Here is an 8,280-nt window from a genome sequence, read left to right on the forward strand (position 1 = left end):
AAAAACATCTGGAGCAAATTAATTTTTTATGTATTATAGCTGATAGCACTCATATTTATCTGCCTAGACAAAATGAACATAAAATGATTTGCAGGTATAGGGTTAAAAATCTATGTTTAGAAGGATAAAAAAGTGTTAAGAATCCACAGAATGCAGTAGGTATTTGCTATTGTATTCTATTTCTTGTTACTGCAGTCTATAAAAGAAAAAGTCACTGAGCGAATTAAATTATGCAAGGAAGGCATCAAGAACCAATATTAAAAATGGTTTTCCTTATAGTCTGTTTTTATGCTGAGGTAATGATGAGCAATATCCTTCTGGTTTCATTTGTTCAAAGTCCACAAGCTAATGTGCATATTCAGAAAAAGGAAAACATATACATCCAGGCAACAGACTACTATGTGAAAGTAATTTCACACTGAATGACAACATATGAACCTTGTTTTTTCCACTGGTGAACTTCTGCCTTACCACTGCTTGGCTGGTCTTCCCATTTTTGTCAGTAGCAGCACAGGAATATCAGGAAAATAAAATGAAAAGTTTGATGTCATTCTAAAAGCAGTGAGAAGCACTAGACAATGCCTGCTGTAAACTCAAAATTCATCCTGGCACCATGCAAAGAAACTGCAGAATCATTTCACTGAAATTTTAATGAACTCCAATGAGAACACTGCTGTTTAATGGACTTTGTGCAATGGGTGGAAGCTCATCCACTCACAATCCAAGTTTTCATGGGGTTGGCTTGGTTTGCTAATTTTCATTACCACATTGCATCTGCCTCTTTTGAATGCTGGTGTGGATGCAGCTGGTCCAAACTTGTGCCTTTGTTCCAAGTCAGGAAGTAAATGCAGTGAGCTCCAGAGGGACCTTGGTACTCCTCTGCAGTTGTGGTGATGTAATGGTGTGGGAAAACCTGCCATAGAATTAACTTCAGGTGTCCAAGTTCAGAAGTTCTTATCTACAAGTGTTAGGAGTTATATCCTTCCTATCACTCTTGCTACCCACATAAACCCAAATTCTTTCTGTCTTCTGAATACTTTCAATGGAAACCAGGGGAGGAAAGTAATGTTCTTATAACTGTTCCACTTTTGGTCCTTGTTTGGTTCTCAGGCAAGTCCAGACTACCTTTGTTTTGACTTGAGACCTGGGCCAACTTTCAGTGTCAGTGTCATGTAAAGATAAATCAGCATTTCTAGTGTGGGACTGGACCAAGAGCAGGGTTTGTAGATAAAGTAGGTTTATGTGATATGAGTTACTTGATAAATCCTGCAATCACCAAAATGTGCATGTTTAATCCCTGGTTCTGAGTATTTGTATTTAATTTCTTAAAGTCAGGGCCTGCTCTAAAAAGGAGGCAATGAAGCCCTGAGCAAAATTTGTGAGAGAGGGTGGACAGTGGGCATATTGCTACCAATAATACATGATCTGAGTTATAGAAATTTAGTTCCACAGGACATGAAAACATGAAACATTAGCACTTAAACAAAGGTGTACCTGAAGTAGAAAAGGGATGCACATCAATCCCAATGAAGAAATGCAGTTTGGAAAGAGAGAGGAAGGAAGTTAGAGGTAGGAAGAAGTTAGCAATGCATCTGTGTGAAACTCAGCAAACAAACTGAAAAGCTTATATATTTTCCTAGAGGATTACCTGATATAACTTAAAGCACAAAATAATTCATTTCAAAAGGAGATAAATTGTTAGCTCAAGGCACTCTGCTGTTGACAGTTCTGAAAGAAGGTTTCTGTCTCGACACACTACTTTTTGAAGGCTCTGATACAGCAAAGTACTTAGGTGTTTTATTTAGCATCTGAATGGAAAGGACATAAGAATTACTTAATAGTTGGCTTAATCTGTGTTCATCTGGAAGGGAAAGAGCTGAGAAGAAAGTTTTCTTCAAATTTGTTGGAACAATAATGTAAGGCATTCTGTGTACATGTATTTTCTGGTTTCCCTGAAAAGTCCCACCTGTAGAGCAACAGATATTTATTATACATATACATATAAATTACATATGTATGTATTTTTGTATGTTTGTCATCATGTGCATATGTAAAGAAACTTGATAAATACAGAGCTCAAGTCCCCCAGGAGCAAATATAAGCATTTTACAAAGTGCTAGAATGTTGATAAGTCAGTGTCAGGATTTCAACATCAGTTGTTCTCCCAATATGGGTTGCATTCATCTCCCTCAAAAAAATCAGGGGACCCTTTTCTATTACTTTAGTCATAGACACTGATTTTTAAGAACTTAAATAATGATACTCAGAGTAAGGGATTCAAGATGCACATTTTGATGATTGCAAGAAGTAACTGGTAACTCACATAATACAAATCTACATTTCCTCAAACCCATCTGTGCTGGTAGATAGATAGGGTGAGGCGGTATGGAACAGAGAGTATCTCAGTGAAGGGAGTTATCAAGAAGTTCAAATGTTTCCTGTGGCTTCTGTAAATGCTCTTTCAACTGAGGTGACCTTCCTCTGGTACGTGTGTTCCAGTTGTATCACAGATGCCATTGAAGAGGGTGGGATAAAATCTGGACTATTGCCTTTTTCTTTTTTCCATCTTTCTAAAAATACCATTCTATTAATAGCATAGTGTTTTCCCAGACTGCCTATCTGGTGAGATGAAAAAGGGAACTCATTAAGCTACTTTGGTGATAAAATAGACAGTTCTGATAAATACAACAAAACTGACCATTCTTTTGATCTAATCAGTAAAATTATTGCATAAGTGCTCAGGACATCATGCCTTTGGCATGCTTCCATGTCCCTTTTTTCAGTTGTTTGATCCCCTGATGCCAAATGCTCTTGGCTGTCTGGCATATTAGACACCATAGCACGTGATTTCACCAGTGATTTTTTGCCCTAAGGCTCATCAGCTGAGCCTGAAGGGCTGAGGTTGCTTTGACCTGCTCTTACCACAGCTGTATGTGCCTGCTTGTTTTGCTCTGTCTCACTGGAGTGATATGTCCAGCCCTGGACTTTTCCTGGTGGATTTTGGAAGGGAGTTCCTCTGTTCAACATTTAAAATGCTGCTTTAGACAGAGGAAAAGAAGTGGTTTTGCAACTACATTGTAACTACATTAGATCTGTAAAATGGAGGGCCTGAGGAGGCAAATGGATGAAGTATACGTGAAAAGAAACAAGAAGGAGAAAAATGATAAAAAAGTCACGAATAGAGGGAAAAGAACAACAAAAGTTCAAATGACAGTGGAAGAAAAGTTCAAAATTCAGGTTTTCATGAAAAATAATTTGATGAATGAAAAATATGAGGTAAGAGAGGAGGCTAGATAAAATGAGTGATAGATGAGGGAAACTGAGAGAGAAAGAACAGTTCTGGGGAATACATGAAAATACACGATGGTCACTTGTGATATTCACATGTTTTTTCTTACTAAAACAGAATGGTAGAAGAGATTGTGGCAAACATCAACAGTAGAGACCCATAAGATTAATTCATATCCAACATAATGGTAACTGGTATTTTGAACATCCAAGTTAAAATCTACTTCTTTGCTGTCCTGAGGCAGGAATTCGCTTGGAGTTCTTTTACTCTCTGAATTGTGTGCCCACATCTGTAGCACCCAGCCAATTCCACATCCCATGAGGACACTGGAATAAGCTGGAATGAAATCATATTTATGTGGGAAGAAGCACAGACCCGGAACGTGGTGTTACACCCAAGGGAAGATTCTCCACCCCTCAGCTGGCTCTTTCACCTCTGAGGAGCACCGATGCACAGACACAGTGTTTGTGGGTAGCTTCTTCTGACATCCTTGTGTGTTAGTGTGAAGTGTAATTCCAGCTTCTGCTGATGAAGCTGTTTCACTTCCCAGAAATACTTTAGTGCTCACAAAGGTACAGAGCATGTGACAACTATTTAGAAGTTATTACATACCAATAACAATGACAAGTACAACAGCTTTTCCAGTGTAAAATAAAAGTATGCTTATCCAAATCAGTTTATCAGAACGTAAACTTCAGAAAAATCAACAATTTCCACTTTTTGGAACCATTTTGAGCAACTTTTACCTCACATGACAAGGGTTTTAAGAATTTAACATTTTCATAATTAAATGACATTTTATTTTAAGTTAAAATAACATATGTTTTCCAAACGTGTGACAATAAAACCTGATGTCTTAGCTACCCATACTTGTTCCCCTGAGAAAATAAAGTCTCAAATACCCTAAATTCCACACTTCGGAGCAATTTAGATCTCCTTAGAGATCACAGTTTGAACTACAAATGCAATAAGGGCTGCATCCTGCTGTAACTGAAATCTTTCCTAAGTCTACTTCTGCTTTTCAATCTCTCTAATTTTTCATTAGATCAAGAGTCACACATTTTTGTTGGCAGTAAAGCAATTCCAATTTGAACTGCCTTCTGTCTTCAATAGGAATTTTCCCAAAGTACAGAAATAAAAATGTAAAACTTTGCTGTGTTTCATTACTTTCATTCTTTTGAACATTGCTGCTCTGAAAGCTCTGTGTGAAATTATTAGAAGACGGGTTTTGAAATGCTTGTGAAAGTAGATGCATATATGGGACTCAAAGGGCCTTATTTAAAAAAGAAATTTGCCAGTTACCCAGATCTCTGGTTGGCTATGCCCATTCAAGGATACAGAATCCATCATTCCTATGATTATTTTTACATCTGAACTTTTTTTTTTTTTTATACTAGATAGACTTGAAACTTTCAGGGTCATTTGCCCAGCATGTAGTTGAATGTCCTGTGCTATAGATTCCAATTAGCAAGACCATGTTCAATGGTCCTACACCACCAATGCTGTCTAACTGCTTTCCACTTGGCTTTATATGTTTCTTCTTTGTTGCAGCTGCAACCAGGTCTATCTACCCTTTGATGGAAAAATTTCAATTACCCCAGGGAGAAGCTTTTTAGCTTTATTAAGCATTGAAGTCTACACATTTGTTCTTCTGTTGAAGAGCAGTTCAAAAGGAGACTTTCTGAGGAAGTAATCTGATAAATTAGGATAAATCTTGTGGACTTTCACTGCTAATGTTTTTTCCCGTAGTCTGAGCCTAAGATTCTGCCAACTCAATGTACGGTTAAGCATTTCTTTAATACTTTTAGCCCCTGACAGATGTTTCTTATACTTCACAAGTAAATGGCTCTTCAGTGTTTTTTGAGACTGCTGTGCTCTCAGCATAAAATTGATGTCACAGAAGGCTGGAGAGCTGTGCTCCAGCCTTGATAGACAGTGACAGAAAACTGTTCCCATCTGGAAGCTTTGTGTTGGCCTCTGAGTAAACGAATGGTTTCCTTTCTGAGACGATGGCTGTCAACTGTCACCTCCTCGTTGCCAGGAGTAACCTCAGTTATCTCAGGAGGAGCGAGGCCTGCACACACCAGGGCTCTCATCTGCCCTCGCTTTGTTGTCCTTGGCCTCTCAGGGGACTGGGGTAGCCAAGTGACGTGGAGGAAAGCTGGCAATAACACTGATGTAAGTCACATCTCTTTGGAGATAAAAAAGGGGCTGCTCTTCCTAATGCTGTCGATCTTGTGTTTTACCTCCTTGGTGGATTCATTTACAGAAGTAAATAATGCTGTCATTTATGCTTTTTAATGTTTGAGAATTCCACAAAAGTTTCACATCTCTGGTTTGGAATCAAATCTCTCATTATTGTCTCTATTGTGCAAATTAATTTATTATTGCATTTGAAGACCTAAATGCCTCTTGAGAGAGCTGAACATATAGTCTAACAATCTGCCCATAAAGAGCAAACACGAGTTACACATTTAAAGAAGATAATCTTTCAGTTGTATGGAAATCCTGTCACTCTTGCTTTTCTGTTTAAGCTTTATATAATAAAGCCTTCTTTCCCGTTTTCAGAAAAGTTTTGGTTCTTGCTCACTCTTCCCTGTTCTGTGAGGCAGAAGAAAATCACATATTAAATTAAGACTGCATAAAGGGGCACATAACTAAATGAAATTAATATCACCTAATTAGAAGACTGGAGTTCTTGGATTAAATATATTCTTCTACAATTTCTGAAGAGAGAATAGGAAGGAAACAAATAAACATTGAGAGAATTCTTCAAACCCGCAAGCTCACCTAAGTCTGAAGTTATAAAGTGCTTTTTGGAGTACCATTAAGTAACAAACACTATCAGTTTCAAACACAGGTAATAGAACTTACACAAGCAAATCTCATCTGGCTAAATACTACCCCATAAATATATGCATTATAATATGTTATTAATACACAAGATTTTATTGTTATAATACATCAAAATATTACAAGCGTGGATTTTGGGTGAATTATTACTGTGCATCCATCATAAGGCCAATATGCCACCTACATCTACATTCCAAGACCCACACATCCTCTCCTGTCCCTCAGGACTTCTTTGTCAGCAACTCAACCAACAACAAATACTCCCACTGAAACCAAAACAAAATTGAGTAAGAAAGAAAAGAAAATCCCCAAACTGTTTGCTCTCTCTTAGGAAGACATCGTTTCATGGTGCAATAAAGATATTAAGATGGGGCAAAATAATTACAATTACTGAAATTAATTCTGTATCAAAGTCCACAGAAGGACTCCTGTTGACATCAAAGCTTTGTCTTCTCGTTGATAATGAGATTACACTTCACACTTGATTTTCTACATATTCTTCTGTACAGAATAGATGTATTGCCACTGTCTGTCAATGATTCTTCAAAAATTCAATCTGTTTAAAAGAAAAGGACATATTTTTTTGTGCCACTGGGCTTGGAAAACCTGCAACCCAAGACCTGATGCCATAACCTTGGAGATGAAACTGTAGTTAGAGCTTGTGTTTCCAGTGTTCCATCATGTGCATACATATTTTATGCATTTACTTCCAGTTTTCAAGACTTCTCTGTTTCAAATTTCAGCTTGTATCATCTACCCAGCTTCATTCAATACGTTTGTATACATGTAATTACATAAAATGTAGTATATAGTTCTGTTGACAGGACAAAAAAAGTGAAAAAATAATCTCTCACCTTTTGAGCCTGGAGAAAGTAGCTGCAGTAACATCCAATTTGAAGGCAGTAGATACGACTGAACATAAGGGGTTAACTTTTTAATGAAGAAATCATAGCTGCCTATCCCCTTATCAGAATAGAAATATCATAAACCAAAAAATTAATCTTACTTTGATTCTCTCCATTTTCTGAAGGCTCTGGTAATACAGTCTGGCGACATTTTGACATGTAACCTTTGAGAGAGGACTTGGTAAGCTCCAAGGGACCACTGTCCTTTTGAAGCTGCATTGGGCTCAGGTGCCAAGTCACTCTTCCAAAGTTCAAGGTATTTGCTGCTGCATCAGTCAGTGGTATTACTGATTTTTGCAGCTTTAAGAGAGAGAAAGTACTGGAGGAAGGTCTTGCACATGCCAGACAGACACGTCTACATTAAGACTTATGTAGAATTGTTAATTTTTAGTTATCAGCAAAACCAAACTAAGAATCTGCATGTTCAGCTGAGAGTGTTATTGCTGCAGCTTGTTCATGTTTCAAAGATAACAGTTGATTTCAGTATGAAATGTTGAGACTTTTTCTTTTCCTAGGTTTGAGCTCTTCAGTTCAAAGCACGAAATTTTTGGTGTTTACATGGGCTGAAGAAGATCATCATCTCAGCCAGGTTACCTCTGACCTATAGCTGGAGAAGGCAATCTTCACTCTCCATATGTGAAAACACTCAGTCCATTGCAGTCTAGCACACAGCTCTTACGATATTGGTCCTTAAGGTATTCCCACCATAGCTCCTGCCATACACCTTCCCTGTCCAGACCCTCTGCCTCCTTCTGCCTCTTTTCTGCAGCATCTGCCTATGGATACAGAAAATGAGGTCTGTAGCATGGCCTTTCAGGGGAAATGGAGCTGCCTGGTCAGCCGCAGGGAGTCTGGCTGCTCACTCATGGAGGTGATGGGAAACTGTTCAGGAGATGAGCAAGGAGCTGCTGCAGGTGGAACGTGAAGAGGTTGGAGGTTGCTTGGGCAGGGTAGACAGGGCAGGAGAGCTGTGCCAGGTGAGGTTTGAGCACTGTGTGAAAAAGGAGGGAGCTGCTTGCTGGGAGAGGGGACAGCCTGCAGCTGGACAGGAGGAGGGGGGATGTGATACAGGGCTCTGTACAGCAGATCCAGCTCACAGCTCCTGAGGCTGCACAGCTCAGCTCTGCATTACCCCACAACAGCAAAAAACAGGTGAAGATGATTTCAAAGGAGCAGAACAGTTCTGTCACAAACATTATGCTGATCAATAATAAATCAATAAACATTATTTAT

The sequence above is a fragment of the Poecile atricapillus genome, chromosome 8 (genome assembly GCF_030490865.1).
Source record: "Poecile atricapillus isolate bPoeAtr1 chromosome 8, bPoeAtr1.hap1, whole genome shotgun sequence".
NCBI classification, from domain to species: Eukaryota; Metazoa; Chordata; class Aves; order Passeriformes; family Paridae; genus Poecile; species Poecile atricapillus.